Source organism: Bubalus kerabau, chromosome 23 (genome assembly GCF_029407905.1).
Source record: "Bubalus kerabau isolate K-KA32 ecotype Philippines breed swamp buffalo chromosome 23, PCC_UOA_SB_1v2, whole genome shotgun sequence".
NCBI lineage: Eukaryota > Metazoa > Chordata > Mammalia > Artiodactyla > Bovidae > Bubalus > Bubalus kerabau.
The window spans coordinates 38,629,494-38,646,318 of NC_073646.1; the positions used below are offsets into that span (position 1 = coordinate 38,629,494).

A 16,825-nucleotide genomic window follows, 5' to 3' on the forward strand; every position below is an offset into this window, starting at 1 on the left:
GAGGGAAGGAGGCCACAGGCCGGGGAGCCGGGCAGGGGGCCTCTCTCTCCAGGAAGCTGCGTGTTGAGCAAGCATCCAGGGCACACATCTGTTCACGAGGGCCATGAAGCACGGGTGCTCGCCCACGAGGCCAGCCAGCACTGCATGCTCAAGGCCGGCCCTGGCCAGGAGAACGCTATACGACGACGGAAATGCTCTGTATCTGAGCTGCCCGATACTGCGGCTGCTGAGGACTCAAATGTGGTTAATTTGACTGCATTTTGACATTGATTTTAATGTAAAGAGCCGCTTGTGGCCAGTGGCTGGTGACCGACATCGTAGCACTAGCCCCCTGGCCCCTCCATCCCATCTTGTGCTGTGTACAAACTACAGCCTAGCATTTAAAAAAAAAATTCTTTTAAAGGTTTGGCTGCTCTGGGTCTTCATCACGGCACGTGGACTCTCTCGTTGCAGTGATCGGGGGCCACTCTTTGTGGCTGTGTACGGGCTTCTCACTGTGGTGGCTTCTCTCGCCGTGGCTCGCAGGCTCTAGGGAGCGTGGACATAAGGAGTTGTGGTCCACAGGCTTAGTTGTCCCTTGGCACGTGAGATTTTTTTCAGATCAGAGATTGAACCAGTGTCCCTTGCATTGCAAGGTGGATTCTTAACCATCAGATCTCCAGAGAAGCCCACAGCCTAGCATTTTAACCTCAGCCTTCAACACCCAGACACAGAGCAGTGACCTGGACCCCGCGGGCCACAGGACCTCTGGATGGGGGCAGAGAGTTGTGGGCACTCACTGAAATCCACCTCCCTCCCCAACTATCAGGATGGATGGAGACAAGGAGCCTTTCCCGAGGAGCCATCCAAAGTACAACAGGCCATCAGCTTTGCTGACTGAGACTCCAGGATCCAAAGATCCAGGAACACGAGAGCTCCCCTTCTAGGGCTACAGCGCTGGGTTCCTGCTACTCTGAAACCAAACTAGAATTTACAACCAAGTGCAGCAGCTGCAGAGAGGGCAGCCCAGGGCCGTATCAGTAATGGGTGAGCTGCACTGTGCACTCTGAGAGGCCTCTCCCAACTCCAGGGTCCTGGAGCCCTGAGGGAGGAGCCCCTCCTTCTCAGCCAGGGCAGAGTTGGGCCAGGGCAGAGCTGAGAGGGCTCATCGGGGGAGGCTTAGTCCCAGCCCTGGCACAGGCCTCTGTTTTCCAGGGATGGCCAGCAGAAGGGCCTCCCCTACCTTCCCCATTGGCTGCATCAGGGATGTGGGATTCAAGAGCCCAATGACTGGCCCCGATGATGGCTTCCTGCCCCCTGGAAGGTGCAGGCCAGTCAGAGCCATCCAAATCCCTGATGGGGGTGGCAGAGAGTCCAGGAATGCAGGATTGGGGGTTGGGGGAGGCCCAGGCCGGGAGCCAGGAGGGAGAGACTGTCCCCAGGCTGGAGTCCTTGGTGGGAGCTGGGACTCACCACTCCGCCACTCACCTTTACTAGGAGGGGTGGTGGGAGGAGGCTTGTACCATCTTCGGTTAGAGAGCCTGTGGTCCAGAGAGGACAGTCTGAGAAGCACCAGGACATTTCAGCCGCATCTCAGAGCAGACCTGAGATGAGAGGACCCCAGACCCAGGAAGCCCCCACCTGGGGGTAGCAGTGAGGCAGGGCAGGCGTTTTGCCCCCTCAAAATTCCCACATGGAAGCCCTAGCCCCCAGTGTGACTGTGTTTGGAGACAGCGCCTTTAGGGAGGTGATTAGGGTGAAGTGAAGTCACAGGGTGAGCCCCTGCCCCGATAGGAATGGCATCGTTATGTTACAGAGTCCAAGCACATACTGCTCGCCCACACGACAGGCCAGTAGATGGAGAGATGAGTTGTTGAGGCAAGGAGAACGACTTTATTCAGAAGACCAGCAGACTGAGAAGATGATGGACTAGCGTCCTAAAGAACCGTCTCATTCCAGTTAGGACTCAGGCTTCTTCTGTACTAAAAGGAGAAGGGGTGTGGCTGGTTGTTGCAAAGTTCTTGGTGTCGGAATTTTTGTTCTTACAGCTGTCCATGTAGGTCAGGTCACAATGTCTTATAAACCTCCAACAAGACAAATGCTATTTTCTGTTCTGCAACTGTAACAAAAATTTATTTGGCTGCCTCGGGTCTTAGTTGCGGCACGTGGGATCCTACAGTTGGAGCACGCGAGCTTAGCTGCATTGTGGCATGTGGGATCTTAGTTCCCTGAACCCACATCCGCTGCATCGGAGGGCAGATTCTCAACCGCTGGACCACAGGGAAGTCCCATCTGTTCTTCATCTTCTTATCTCTGTATGAATGGGAAAGTGTTCTAGCTTTAAAGGTCAGTCTTGAGAGTGGACTATCCTATATATTTCAGGCCATAGGCAGCATTCTCAGCTTGTAGCAAAAGGTTAAAGCGAAAGAAACAAATCCGATATGGAATCTGATTTGTTCTTCCCTGTTACACACTTATAGGGCTTTCCCAGTGACTCAGCAGGTAAAGAATCTGCCTGCAGTGCAGGAGATACGAGTTCTATCCTTGGGCCGGGAAGATCCCCTGGAGGAGGGCATGGCAACCCACTCCAGTATTCTTGCCTGGAGAATCCCCATGGACAGAGGAGCCTAGCAGGCTACAGTCCATGGGGTCACACAGAATCGGACATGACTGAGGCAACTTAGCACACACGCACGTTACGATTATAAATAGTCTCTCTTTCTCTCAGCCCAGAGAACAGGCCGTGTGTGGACACAGCGAGAAGGCTGCTGTCTGCAAGCCAGAAAGAGAGGCCTCAACAGGAACCCACCCTGCAGACAACATGATCTCAGACTCCCAGACTCCAGGACGGTGAGTAAATACATTTCTGTTGCTCCCACCTAGTCTGTGGTGTTTGTTGTCAAGTCAGTTCCTTTTGTGGGCGATAGAGGTCGACCTGCTGGAGAATTCTGAGAGGGCAAGGAGGCTCGGGTGCGTAACTTCCCACTCCTGCAGTTGCCAGGTGAGGGTGACTCTCGGGAGGCAACAGTGCTCTAGCTGTGGACAGCTTCAGAGAAAGCTGTCAGCCAGGGGGATGCAGATGTTGGCAGCTGGCTCTCAGGCCGGAGTCCATCGACAAGTACATCCCGTGGCGGGGGTCTGGGCAGACTCTAGGAAAACTTGCCACTGGCAGCCTCGTGGACTTGGGAGTCAGGAGAGAATTGTGCGGTACCAACGGCCCAGCTGAGAGAGTCTGCGAGGGGGCTGAGCAGGGTTACTGGGTGGTGATGTGTAGCATCTGCCAATTCCTATGATGGATGTGCTTCCACTAAGGACTATTAGAAACTGCCAAGAGGCTGGAGCAAACCGTCGTCTGAGTTTTCTTAGATTTTGTACGTGTCTGTTTGACATCTATTAATTATGGGGCCAGATTAACAGATTGTTTACAACCTGGTCTAGCTTTTGTGTGCACGCAAAAATCATATGACAAATTTTCTAACAATCCCAGGTCCAGACCCTCAACATTTATCTAACTCTTACCCACCGAGCCAATACTTTCTCTGCCTTAAATCACCAGACCACCCGGTAGCTCAGACCCTAGAATGCCACCCTTGTTCCAACCAGCCAGTCCTGGGCTGTTCCCTTGCCCTGCCTCTCTGCCCAACCCCCCCCTCCCCGCCCCCAGGATTGCAGATAAAGGACTCCATCTGTGCTGTCCCCTGCTTCCTGACTCTGGTGCTTCCCCTCCTGGCCCTGTGTGGCTGTGTGCCTGTTTCCAGGGGAACTGTGAGCAACAATAAAGTTCCTTCAATGGCATTATCCTCTCCCCGTGGTCAGTCAGTCACCTTTATAATTTAAGAGCCGGACACAAGTCACAGACCCCGGGGGAAGGCGAGGTCCCAGAAGCCAAGAAAGAAAAGAAAAGGCTGTTCAGAAAAGAGGTCACAGCCGCGCGTGCTGGATGCTGCCAGGAGCCCAGCGAGGTGACCAGCGGTGCCGTTCGTTCTGGACACCCAGCACTCAGAGGTGACTCCGTCACGTCTCACGGCGCGATCTCACGGGGGCAGCCGACGGCGGCTGTGCAGATGGACAGATATGGCCAGGGCAGCAAGCTGATTGACAGTCTGTGCTCTGACCCGGAGCCCAGAGACGGGGCAGAGCTGGGAGGAGAGGGAAGGTCAGGGCAGGCTTGTGTAAACTGGGAGCTGCTCGCGCGCCTTTGCAGGCTGGCAGGAAGGGCCTGCGGGGGCGGGGTGGGGGTGCGGTGAGCTGGCAGGTGCCCCTTCCGCGTCTTCCCGCACGGGCTGAGCCTATGATCCCCTGAAGACCATGAATAAATGATTAAAGACCCGCATCGATCCACAGAGCTGAGGCCCATTTTATTTCTGACTCGTGGCTTTTCCAGTGGTTGCCCTGAATGGATATTAAGAAGGCAACCCCTGGACCCTAGTAAAAAAAAATAGCAGCCTCCTTGCGCTCGTGAAACTCTTGAAACCCATGTCCCAAAGTCCTTTTCCAGCTGGTGGCTCTCCTCACCCTGACCGTGGCCCATGTGCAGAGAAGGGTGGGCAGGCAGCCTGTGCCCACCGCTGCCCTAATTCTGGGGGAGCAGGGCAGGAGCTGGTGGGGAGAGGGCAGAGGGACAGTCTGTAACAGCCAGAGATCCTTTGTCTCCAGGAAATTCAGATGCTTTTGACAATAGGCTTGTTTCTTTTTTTTTTTTTTCTCCTGGAGTACGTCTTCAAGAAGGCTTCTTTTCAAAAGACCAAGGCACGTCTGAGGCATTCTCTTTCCCTCAGCACTACAAGGCCGTAAATTTCCCTCTCTCCGCTCCTCTCCTGCTCTGTGAATTACAGCAGCTTCTCAGCCATTTATTATTCATCATTACAGTGACATATCCGGCCATCTAATTCATCGTCTCCCAACGCTGACTTCATCTCCTTCCTCAAACGCCCACCCGGCTGGAATTTCTTCTGACAAACTCACGGCCCCACTCCGGCTGTTATCTTCCCCTAAATAGGCATGATCGTTTCAGAACTTTATCAGCGATCTCGTAAAAGAGCCCTTCAGAAATTATCAGAGCCTCGATGGATCACCGATCACTTAGCACTTAGGGAGGACAAATGAGGACTCGGTGTAACTGCCTGTTCTCCCCGTACCGCTGAGGAAATTCAAGGCAGTCCCGCGGGGACCAGGGGAGGCATGGAACATGTGCCCAGCCTTCTGAGTGACCCCACTCACTGCCGCACCCGCAGGCTGTCTGGGAGGGTGGAGGATGAAGCCTGCATCCTGGATCCCACGGGCAGGCTGGGGAGGGCTGTGTGTTCTCCGACCCTCTCATCATTGGTTCCCACCCACGTGATGCCTCCTACTCAACACGCAGAGGGACCCCTCCTGTGGACCCCAAACTTCACCCCCTTTAAAGCCTGCCTGCCCTCCTTTTAGGCACCTGCCTCTGCTCACTGATCTAAACAACACTGTCCTGTCGAACATTCTGCAGAGATGGAGGATGACATTCTCTCTCTGCACCATCCAATATGGCAGCCTCTGGCCACGTGAGGCTCCTGAGCACTGGCCATGTGGCTTGTGCAACCAAGAACTGCATTTATTTTTTATCCTATTTAATTTTAAGTTAACGTTAAAGAGCCACAAGCAGGCAGGAATGACCAGTTGGAGAGGCAGACCTGGGAGGAGGGGATGCGGGGGTTGGGCTTATCTACTCATCCAGCATCCCGGAAAACAGTCCTGTTAACACTCGCCAAGCTCCTGCCCATGTGTGGGCGCTGTGCTGGGCATGGTCTACATGCTGTCTCACTTCACTGTCATGACGACCAGGTGAGGTAAGGACCATTACTGTCCATCCCATTTTACAGACTGTAAGACTGAAGCACAGGGAAGGTAAATCGAGTGGCTAAGAAGGGATTTGGAGGTTGGCAGTCCAGGGGAGAGTCTCAGGGGCCATGGGCAGGCTTTCCCCACCGCATGGGGCCTGTGTGATAGGCTGGGCTCCCAGGCCGTCCTGTCTCGCTGCGTCTCCTGAGGAAGGTGTTGCCGGGCTGCCCAGTGACCTTCCTCCACACCTCGGGGTGGTTAGGGACGCTGCTGCCGGCCCTCCCTCTGGGTAACTGAAGCTGGACACCCCTCCCCCGAGGACAGCACAGTTAGCCTCAGCTGGAGGTCCTGCCTCACGCCCTCTCATCTGAGCCTCGAACAAGAGGAAATGTTGCCTCAGAAGGGACTTAGGTTGGACACGAAGACTGCTTTCCCGAGCACTAGAATGAGCACCAAGACAGACTGCAGAAGCACCATCTCTGAAGAATCTCAAAAGCAGGTCTGGGATCATTAGGACGTGGCTCTGTCCAGAGGCAAGAGCAGTGGCCCCTTGACACCCATAACTTTTCCTATGGAAATTGTTATCCTTCATTAAAATCACTCTGTGCATTACTTGGGGGAAAGGCAGTATAACACTTAGCAAGATTTAAAGAAGTAAATCCGGGACTAATGGAGTGCCTTCTCTCATAGACTGCTCTCCCAGGATTTCCCTCTTCTTTGCTGAACCTCAGTTTCTAGTTGTCTTCTCAGGAACATCTGTTCCTTCCTCCCAATACTACCTTTGTCCTCCCCGAGCTGGTACCAGCCTCTTTGAGGCTTACAGGAAGAAGCCTTTCCAGCAAATGGAACTGTTTGGACAGAACTAATGGTCTGTCCTTCCTGCATCAGCCAGAATGTTCTGTTCCCGGGTCCTGGACTCCCCTCCCCTCCCTTTCCTGACTGGCTGCTCCATCACTAAACAGAAGAAAACTTCCATCGCCTTCATCATCTCTTCCAACTTACTGAGGGGATGCAGGGTGTCCCTAGGCAACCAGGTGCTCAGCTCACTCTCTCCCCAGCCCAGGAGGTGCCCGGTCACCAGGGCACCAGTCTAGAGGCATCTTTCTTTTTCTTATCAGTTCATTTCCCTCTTTGTTGTTTAACCACAGCTTCTTTTTTTTAATTTTTAAAACTTTTTATTAAAGTATAATAATCATACAGGACTCTGGTAATCAGTGCCTAGGTCAGGAAATAGAACATCTCCAGCACCCCGAAAAGTTTCTTGCATTTCCCTTCCTGGTCCCTACTCATTGGAGGACCCAAGGGTGTCTCTGACTTCTGAATAGTTTTGCAGGTTTTGCACTTCATCTGAGTGGAATCATACGCATGTACTCTTTTGTGTCTGGCTTCTTCCCTCAGCATTATATTTGTGAGATTTATCCATGTTCCTCGTGTGCTCATAGATTACTCATATTGCCATACAGTATTTCCTTGTGTGAATCTACCACAATTTTCCATTCTGCTGCTGCTGGCCAAGTGGCTAGTTTCCAGTTTGAGGCTTTTATGAAAAGTGCTGCTGGGAACACTAAAATGCATGTCTTTTGGTGGACATCAAGACACTTTTGCATACCTACCTAAACGACTGTCACTTTTATTACTCTAAGATCGGGTTATTGTAGCTTTTTCCTTGATCTTGACAACTGGATGAAAAGCAGAGATCTGTCACTTGTGGCCAGATCACACAGATTCCCACTCTATACAGATGTGCCAAGTGTAACCTCTGTGTTCCTCTATAAATATTGTCTATAAACTCATCTGAACTTCCTCCCAGGCCCGCTTGTAGCTGGAGGAAGGGGAGGGGAGAGAAGAAAACAAAATTTAGTCCAATTCAGCAAACACAGAATCCTTCCATAATCTCAATAGTCCCTTTAATCTCTTCAGGATTTCCCTGCCCGCCAGTCCTCCAAAAGTCCCCCCAGACCTTCCAGGTGGCTGATGTGGACAGCAGGTGGTTTCACGACCTTGTAGCACTAGCGGGAAGGGGCCCTGGCCTCCATCTCATCCTCGGATGAACATCGGCTGGTCTCCTGAAAACTGGCTAGATAATGCTCAGGGCTCAGAGCCAAAGGAAAATTTTGTTTTGTTCAAAAATTGCCAAGAATTTCAAGACGGTGACAGCAGAGCATTAAACTAAGCACGAGCCCTTCTGAGCGCAGGCCCAGTGGACTGCACAGGCCACATGCCCACAACGCTGGCCTGCCCCCAGGGTCTGTGTGCACACCTGCCTCTTGCTAGACTCTGTCGCTGGGTGAAGGGGTGGGGGAGCTCTGTTCTCCTGGAGTCTGGTCAGAACTGCAGTTGACCCTGACCGTTCTTGCCTCTGGGAGGGGTGCTGTACCCCATCCCCCACCAGGGCAGAGGAGGTTGGTCCTACCACGCCCGCAGGTGGGCACTGTTGGCATTGTCCTATCCCTGCCCACAGGCCCCAACCTCAGGTCAGACCAGAAGTCCAGTTTTCTCATCCCTCTCAAAAGGATGTATTTCTGGTCCCACCCACGTCATGTGAAAACAGGGGCACTTGGAAGAGGGGGACTCAGGGCTTCCCTCTTCCTACCAGCTGGCGCAGGGCAGTCTGACAGGCCACTCCCCTAACCCACGTCCTGAAAAGAAATTGAAACAGAAGCCTCTGTGTAATGCCCTACCCGTGTGCACTTCCAGCCCAGGGAGAGGCGTGTGTGACACAGCTCAGCTCCCTGTGCCCACATCCCTCCTCCTGCACAAGACACGGAGCTGGGAGGGCAGGTTTCCCTATTCAGGCCACCAGGCCTGCTTCCTGATCTACGGAAAGGGGAGCTGCAGTAACTTCCAGAATGCTTACCTCTCTCAATCTAATCTGTATCTCACTGCAGGCTTGAAAATCCTATTTCCTACATCAAAAACTAATATGAACTGTCTTCCTGCTTGCAGGGCTGCTGTAATTGCCTCCAGGGAGACTGAAATGGCTTTGTGTTTGCATCCCAGGAGTCCCGAAAGGTCAGCAGACTGATCTCACCAAGTCAAGGGACAGAAAGAGAGAGGGCGTGGCTCTGTGGCACACACACGATATGGAGACTGCCCTGCCTATACGGGGTCCCTGCGCTGGAGGAAGGATGGGAGATGCAGAAGCTTCCCCTTTTCAGGTCGGATCTGGGAGAGGAACAGGTGTGAATTTAGCAAAGATGAGTGGAGAAGAGCAGGTGCAAGAAAAGGAGGGACCCTCACAAGGTGAGGTGTGGGCAAGCGCCCACCCTGTCTTAAAGAGGCAGCCACCCGCTCTAGCTCACTTCTGTTGCACGGGGGATGCCTGCCCATTAAGGTTCTTATGGATTTTTATGTTTTTAATGTTGACAAGTTATTCCAAATTAAAAAAAAAAATCATAAAACTGTGTGGGTACATCAGGTAGGAACCAAGCAAGCATGTTTTCTGGTTGAATTTAGCCATGAAAAGAACAGAAAGGCGGCTTCCCTGGTGGCTCAGTGGTAAAGAATCTGCCTGCCAATGCAAGAGACACAGGTTCAATCCCTGGTCTGGGGGGATCCCACATGCTGTGCAGCCACTAAGCCCATGCGCTGCAACTCCTGAGCCTGTGCTCTAGAGCCCAGGAGCCGCGACTACCGAAGCTTGTGCACCCTAGAGCCCGTGCTCCACAACAAGGGGAGCCACTGCCACGAGAAGCCCTAACACTGCCCCCACTTGCTGCAACTACAGGAAAAGCCCGAGCAGCAAGTAAGACCCAGCACAGCCAAAATAAATAAAAATTTTAAAAATTAAATTAAAAAAGATCAGAAGGAAGGCTGGATTCTGGGAACTGGGGCCTGGGGTGAGCCAGCAGGGCAGGTCTTGCAGGATCGTAATTGTATTCTGGGAGAGGTGTATTCTCACAACTGGGAAACCATGACTTGGTCTTAAACAAGGCAAGGGCACCTTCAGTTTTGCATCTTGAAGAGACCTTGCAGGCTGACACAGAGGCTGGGTTGGAGGGAGAAAGAACCCTAGAGAAGGCCAGTTAGGAGGAGAGCATTGATAAGGCAGGAGCAGTGAGCAAGAAGAGAGTTAGAAGGCAACATTGAAGGGACTTTGACAATCATTAAATAAGCCCGAGGTTTATTCCCTGACAGAGGACAAAACTATACATTAAAATCAATGCCAGAATTGACAGGGATGTGGATCAAGTAGAACTCTCATTCATGGCCAGTGGGAATGTACAATGTACGCCTACCTTAGAGAACAGTCTGACCATTTCCTTAGGAAGTTAAGGATATACCTGCCATATAACCCAGTCTTGGGTGTTTACCCAAAAGAGATGAGATCATGTCCACACAAAGACTCATACACCTCCACTCATACACGGCAGCTTTATTCAAACTAGCCAAAAGCTGGAAACGATCAAAATGTCTATCAGTGGGTGAATGGATAAAGAAATTTTGGTATATCCATTCAATGGAATACTACTCGGCAAGAAAAAAGGAACAGACTATTGATACAGAACAGTGTGAATGAGTCTCAAATCACTAAACTAAGGTGGAAAAAAATTCATACTGTATGACCTTATATAAAATTCTTTAAAAATGCAAAGTAATCAGAAGATTGATAAGTGATTGCCTGGGGATAGGAAGGGAGAGGATGAATTACAGAAGAGCAGGAGGAAAACTTGACGGGAGCATGACAGAAATTTTTATCTTTTTTTTTTAAAGATTTTTTTATGTGGACAATTTTTTAAGCCTTTATTGAGTTTGTTGCAGTATTGCTTCTGTTTTATATTTTTGGTTTTTTGGCCCTAAGACATGTGGGATCTTAGCTCCCCAGCCAGGGAGTGAACCTGAACACCCTGCATTGGAAGGTGAAGTCTTAACCACCAGGGAAGTCCCCCCGGAAATGTTTGTCCTGATGGAGATACATATACCTATGTCAAAACAGATCAAAATGTCCACTTTAATTATGTAGGCTTTTTCATACTTGTGGCTCAGCTGGTAAAGAATCCGCCTGCAATGCGGGAGACCTGGGTTCCATCCCTGGGTTGGGAAGATCCTCTGGAGAAGGGAAAGGCTGCCCACTGTAGTATTCTGGCCTGGAGAATTCCATGGACTGTATAGCCCATAGGGTCGCAAAGAATCGGACACAACTGAGCGACTTTCACTTTGCATACTTCCAGGTATACCCAAATAAAATGGAAAAAAATCAACTCAAGGAACTGGAATAAAACATCCCTCGAGGGGCTTCCCGGATGGCTCAGTGGTAAAGGATCCATGCCTCCCAAGGCACGTGCAGCCCCTGGTCCGGGAGGATCCCACATGCCACAAAGCAGCTGCGCCTGTGCCTTAGAGCCAATGAGGCACAGCTACTGCGGCCCACCTGCCCTAAAGCCCGCTCTGCAACAAGAGCAGCCACCACAGTGAGCAGCCTGGCGCTGCAACTCCAGAGTAGCCCCTGCTCGCCACGGCGAGAGGAAAGCCCATGCAGCACCAGAGACCAAGTGCCGCCAAAAATGAAGTTAAGAAAAAGAGCCATTCCTAGAAGGAGAGCCCCACCTCCACACTGGCTCTTCATTTCCATATCTGTTAACCCAACTCTAATTTTAGATAGAAAAAAGGGAGGGGGGACAAGAAAGACACCAAAGTGAGACATCGCTTTACAAGGTGTTGAAAATACATTAAACACTGAGATGTTACCATAATAAATGAATAATTTCAGGTCTGTCTTGTCACATATTTAAAAATATTTAAAATTAGCAAGTGCAAAGAAAACGAACATGGAGCCAATAATCTTAATGAACATATCCTATTAGGGTCTAATGAGTGGCTTTTTTTAATTGGATTTTATTTTGGTAGCAGAAGCTTTTGTTTCCAAGTCTTCTTAGAGGAGCTTTCACATTGCATATTTTTAAGTACAATTTGAAGAGAATAAGTTAGTTTCAAACGTTTATATGATGGTGTGACCATCAATACTGACTTGACCTTGGGTAAATTGCTCTCTATACTTCAGTTTTTATATTGTTCTTTAGGAATTCTGGGGTATTTTTTCCTTTGTTTTCCTTCTCTTGGGTGTTCTTTCTTTGGCAGATGCAGTGCAGAGTCCAGGAATGACAGGTGACTGGTCTTCCAGTCTGAAGCCAGGCGTCTATCGAGCTCTCGCTAGTTCTCCTTTTCCTGACTTTCCTGGAGCAGGGAACCGGAAGTGGTGCCTACTCGCGGGCCCCTACTGTTCCCCCCGCTGACCGGTGCACATGAGTCCCCTCGCTGCCTCGGACATGCGCTTATCTTCTCCTGTGAGAACTCCAAAATTACAACTCACTGCTGAGCAACCATCGACAGGAGAATGTTGGATCCCACCAAAAAAAGATATCCCATGTCCAAGGGCAAAGGAGAAGCCACAGCAAGACAGTAGGAGGGGCGAAATCACGTTTAGAATCAAACCCCATACCTGCCATAGACGCTCGGCAGGCTCAAACGAAATTTGTGCACAGCAGGAGACCCTACTGAGACTGAGCCAGACCTGCCTTTGAGTATTTGAGAGCCTCCTGCGGAGGTTCGGGTCGACAGTGGCCTGCCGCAGGGGCGGGGGCTCTGGTGCAGCAGACCTGGGTGTGGCAGAGGCCTCTTGGAGGAGGTCGCCATCAACCCCACCATAGAGCCGCCAGAACTTCCACAGGACTGGGAAACAGACTCTTGGCGGGCACAAACAGAACCTTGTGCACCAGGACCCAGGAGAAAGGAGCAGTGACCCCACAGGAGACTGACCCAGACTTGCCTGTGGAGACCCAGGAGTCTCTGGCAGAGGCGTGGGTCGGCGGTGGCCTGCTGCAGGGTCAGGTGCACTGAGTTGGCAGTGCATGCACAGGGCCTTTTGGAGGAGGCCCCCATTATCCTCATTACCTCCACCATAGTTTGGTCTCAGTCAAAAAACAGGGAGGGCACACAGCCCCACCCATCAACGGAAAATTGGATTAAAGATTTACTGAGCATGCCCCCACACATCAAAACAAGACCCAGTTTCCCCCACAGTCAGTCTCTCCCATCAGGAAGCTTTGATAAGCTAATCCTTATCCACCAAAGGGCACACACAGAATGAAAACCACAATACAGAAAACTAATCAAACTGATCACAAGGACCAAACCTGGTCTAACTCAATGAAACTATGAGCCACGCCGTGTGGGGCCACCCAAGACGGACGGGTCATGGTGGAGACTTCCGACAAAATGTGGTCCACTGGAGAAGGGAATGGCAAACCACTTCAGTATTCTTGTCTTGAGAACCCCCATGAACAGTATGAAAAGGCAAAAAGATATGACACTGAAAGATGAGCTCCCCAGGTCGGTAGGTGCCCAATATGCTACTGGAGTAGAGTGGAGAAATAACTCCAGAAAGTATGAAAAGGTAGAGCCAAAGCAAAAACACGCCCAGTTGTGGATGTGACTGGTGATGGAAATAAAGTCTGATGCTGTAAAGAACAATATTGCATAAGAACCTGGAATGTTAGGTTCATGAATTGCAAATTGGAAGTGGTCAAACAGGAGATGGCAAGAGTGAACGTCGGCATTCTAGGAATCAGTGAACTAAGATGGACTGGAATGGGTGAATTTAACTCAGATGACTAGTATATCTACTACTGTGGGCAAGGAATCCCTTAGAAGAAATGAAGTAGCCATCATAGTCAACAAAAGAGTCTGAAATGCAGTACTTGGATACAATCTCAAAAATGACCAAGTTCATTTCCAAGGCAAACCATTCAATATCATGGTAATCCAAGTCTATGCCCTGACCAGTAACACTGAAGAAGCTGAAGTTGAACAGTTCTATGAAGACCTACAAGACCTTCTAGAACTAACACCCAAAAAAGATGTCCTTTTCATCATTGGGGACTGGAATGCAAAAGTAGGAAGTCAAGAGATACCTGGAGTAACAGGCAAATTTGGCCTTGGGGTACAGAATGAAGCAGGGCAAAGGCTAATAGAGTTTTGCCAAGAGAACACACCGGTCATAGCTAACACCCTCTTCCAACAACACGAGAGGAGACTCTACACATGGACATCACCAATGGTCAATACCAAAATCAGATTGATTATATTCTTTGCAGCCAAAGATGGAGAAGCTCTATACAGTCAGCAACACTGGGAACTGACTGCAGCTCAGATCATGAACTCCTTAAGTGGTCATGTATGGATGTGAATTGGACTATAAAGAAAGCTGAGTGCCAAAGAATTGATGCTTTTGAACTGTGGTGTTGGAGAAGACTCTTGAGAGTCCCTTGACAGCAAGGAGATGCAACCAGTCCATCCTAAAGGAAATCAGTCCTATATATTCATTAGAAGGACTGATGCTGAAGCTGAAACTCCAATACTTTGGCCACCTGATGTGAAGAACTGACTCAATGGAAAAGACCCTGATGCTGGGAAAGATTGAAGGCAGAAGGAGAAGGGGGCAACAGAGGATGAGATGGTTGGATGGCATCACCGACTCGATGGACATGAGTTTGAACAAGCTCCAGGACTTGGTGATGGACAGGGAGGCCTGGCATGCTGCAGTCGATGGGGTCACAAAGAATCAGACACAACTGAGCGACTGAACTGAACTGATGATGATGTGACCACAGGACGGGGACTTGGACATTAGCCAAATCTTAGGATGATTCCCAGGATGTTTGTTGTTTATTCTGAGGCCTTGGGCAGTCCCTGCACCTGTCAGAGCCTCAGTTTCCCCATTTGTAACACGGAGGTAATGATCGCTCCCCACAAGGTGGCACAGCACGCTATTGAGTCTGAACATGGATACCCTCCCCATAGAGGGTAACTGGTAATCATTAGATTTTATGTGCGTGCTCAGTCGTTCAGTTATGTCCAACTCTGGGATTTCCCAAGCAAGAATACCAGAGTGGGTTGCCATTTTCACTTCCAGGGTATCTTTACAACCCAGGGATAAAATCCATGCCTCCATTGTCTCCTGCATTGCAGGAGGATTCTTTACCCACTGAGTCATCAGGGAAGCCCCAGATACTCTCCTAAAACTGCTGTCTCCCAAAAGGATATTTAAAGAGAGAAAACTGTAATGCTCGTGCCCTTCATTGCAGTCTGAACGCTGATCCTACAATGAGCTGGACACTTCTGGATGCATCATAAACCGTTCTCGAAATAATCCCCCTTTTCCTTCCTCACCTGCCAGACAGCCAAGCTGCAACCTCATGAAATACGAGGGAAGTTCTCTTTTATGGCCATTCATTCATCTGCAGGTTCCTTGGCGTACCAGTCCCTCCGAGTTATTTTATTATTTCCAGGAAACTGTAACAGAGCCTTTTTATACACTTTCTGTTGTCATAAGAGGCATCGCACATAAAGCATGTCAACCGAATATGAGGAAGTCATCTTTCATCTGGTTTACTGTTTCCTTGAGACAGCTGTTCCCTGGGTCTGGTCAGCTGGCCGCTTTGATGGTGTTACTAGAAACGGCTTTTCAAATAAAGGAGACCTGGAGAATGTGGGAGCTCCTCTTTTGGTCAGTACAGGACCAGGGTCTGGGGTGGAACGGAGCTCCTCTCCCCTCGTGGGGGTCTGGTGGGCCCCCGCACAGGCCAGCAGCTGTTTCTGGGCGCGGTCTGGGTGCCGGACTTGGCCTGGAGGCTAACAAGCACTGAGACAGCTGTGCGGGTCTCTGCCCCCTTCCCTCTGTGTGCCCTCCCTTACTGAGGTCTCAGTCCAGGACCCCAATTCTCTGTTCAAGCCCAAGGCCGCCTCCCTGCTTTCCCTTTACATCTCCTGGTTCCAAAGAGGCGGACCTCAGTTTCCCAGTCTTTAAAACGGGGATAACGACAATGCCAGCGTGATTCTTTTTTTTTTCTTTTTTGCCTTTCGTTTTTTAATAAGGATGCAATCAGCCTGTGGCAGGAACACGGTTGGCAGATTACCCAGAGGGGAGCGGCTGTCATTAACATTCCTCCTGCCCCCAGCCGGGGGGGCTTGACATCAACAGGAGGCGTCTGCAGACTGCATCACGAAGAAGCGCTCCTCCGGGGAGCCGCCTGGGCCCCAGAACGCTGAAGAAAGCCTCCACCAACTCAGGAGCGCCTGGCTTCCCCCAGGCATCTCCTGCTTCCTGAAGAGACGCCCCCGAACCCCCCAAAGTTCTGAAAAGTTATTTCAGTCTCATTAATTCTGGAAACAAACAACGGCAGAGGGAGAAGGAAGATGAGCAGTATTAAAGGATAAGATGGAGGGGGACCTGAGGTACCTGAGGTTTGGGGGGAGCGAAGGAAGCCGGGTGAGGCGCTGCGACTCCACACTCCCGCAGTCTGGGCCAGCCTGGTAGAGGGTGCAAAAGAGGCGGGCCCGGGGCGTGGTCCAGGGGGGCAGGGGCGGGGCGGGACGCAGTGGGGCAGAGCCTGGATGCACAGGTCAGGGGTAAGGGGAGGATGCAGAGGGCACAGGGGCTGGACAGGGTCCAGCTGGGACTAGATCTTCTAGGATGACTGAGCTTCCAGAAAAAGAACATGTTGGATGGAGGCAACAGCATATCCAAGGGGAAAGGGTTTAACTGTGTTCCCAAAATGTTGTATGTTGCAGTCCTGACCCCCAGCACCTCAGAATGTGCCCATAGGTGGAAACAGGGTCCTTGCATATGTAATTAGTTAAGATGAGGTCATTATGACCTGTGTCTTCATATGGGGACAATGAGGAGCGAGGGGCAGTCATTCCAAGAGATGTCACGTGCCGGCACCAGGAGAAGACGGCCATCCACAAGCCCAGGAGAGAGGCCTGGAGCAGATTCTCACTGTGCTGGGAAGGAACCAACCCTGCGCACACCTTGATCTTGGTCTTTGGCCTCCAGATCTGGGAGACAATAAATGTATATTGTTTAAACCCTCCCCCCCACCCCCCATCTGTGGTACTTTGTTACAGAGACCCGAAAGTGCGGGGCATGGGGGGAGAGCAGACAATTTGCAGCAAAGGAGGAAGCAGGAATGGGGGCAGATGAAGCCAGGGAGGAGGAAGGGGGCTCAGAGTTCCACGTTGAAGAGTTTGGGGCTTA

At 50.9% G+C, this 16,825-nt stretch overlaps 1 long non-coding RNA gene across 1 annotated transcript; it reads right to left on the reverse strand.

Moving 5' to 3' along the window:
* Positions 1 to 1,896: 1,896 nt before the first annotated feature.
* On the reverse strand, positions 1,897 to 16,090 carry LOC129637585 (uncharacterized). Its single transcript, XR_008707537.1, has 4 exons — positions 16,028 to 16,090; positions 14,959 to 15,081; positions 7,404 to 7,612; positions 1,897 to 2,292 (listed from the first exon to the last, which is right to left on the reverse strand). It is a non-coding gene; the product is annotated as an uncharacterized LOC129637585 (long non-coding RNA).
* Between the last annotated feature and the right edge of the window lie 735 nt (positions 16,091 to 16,825).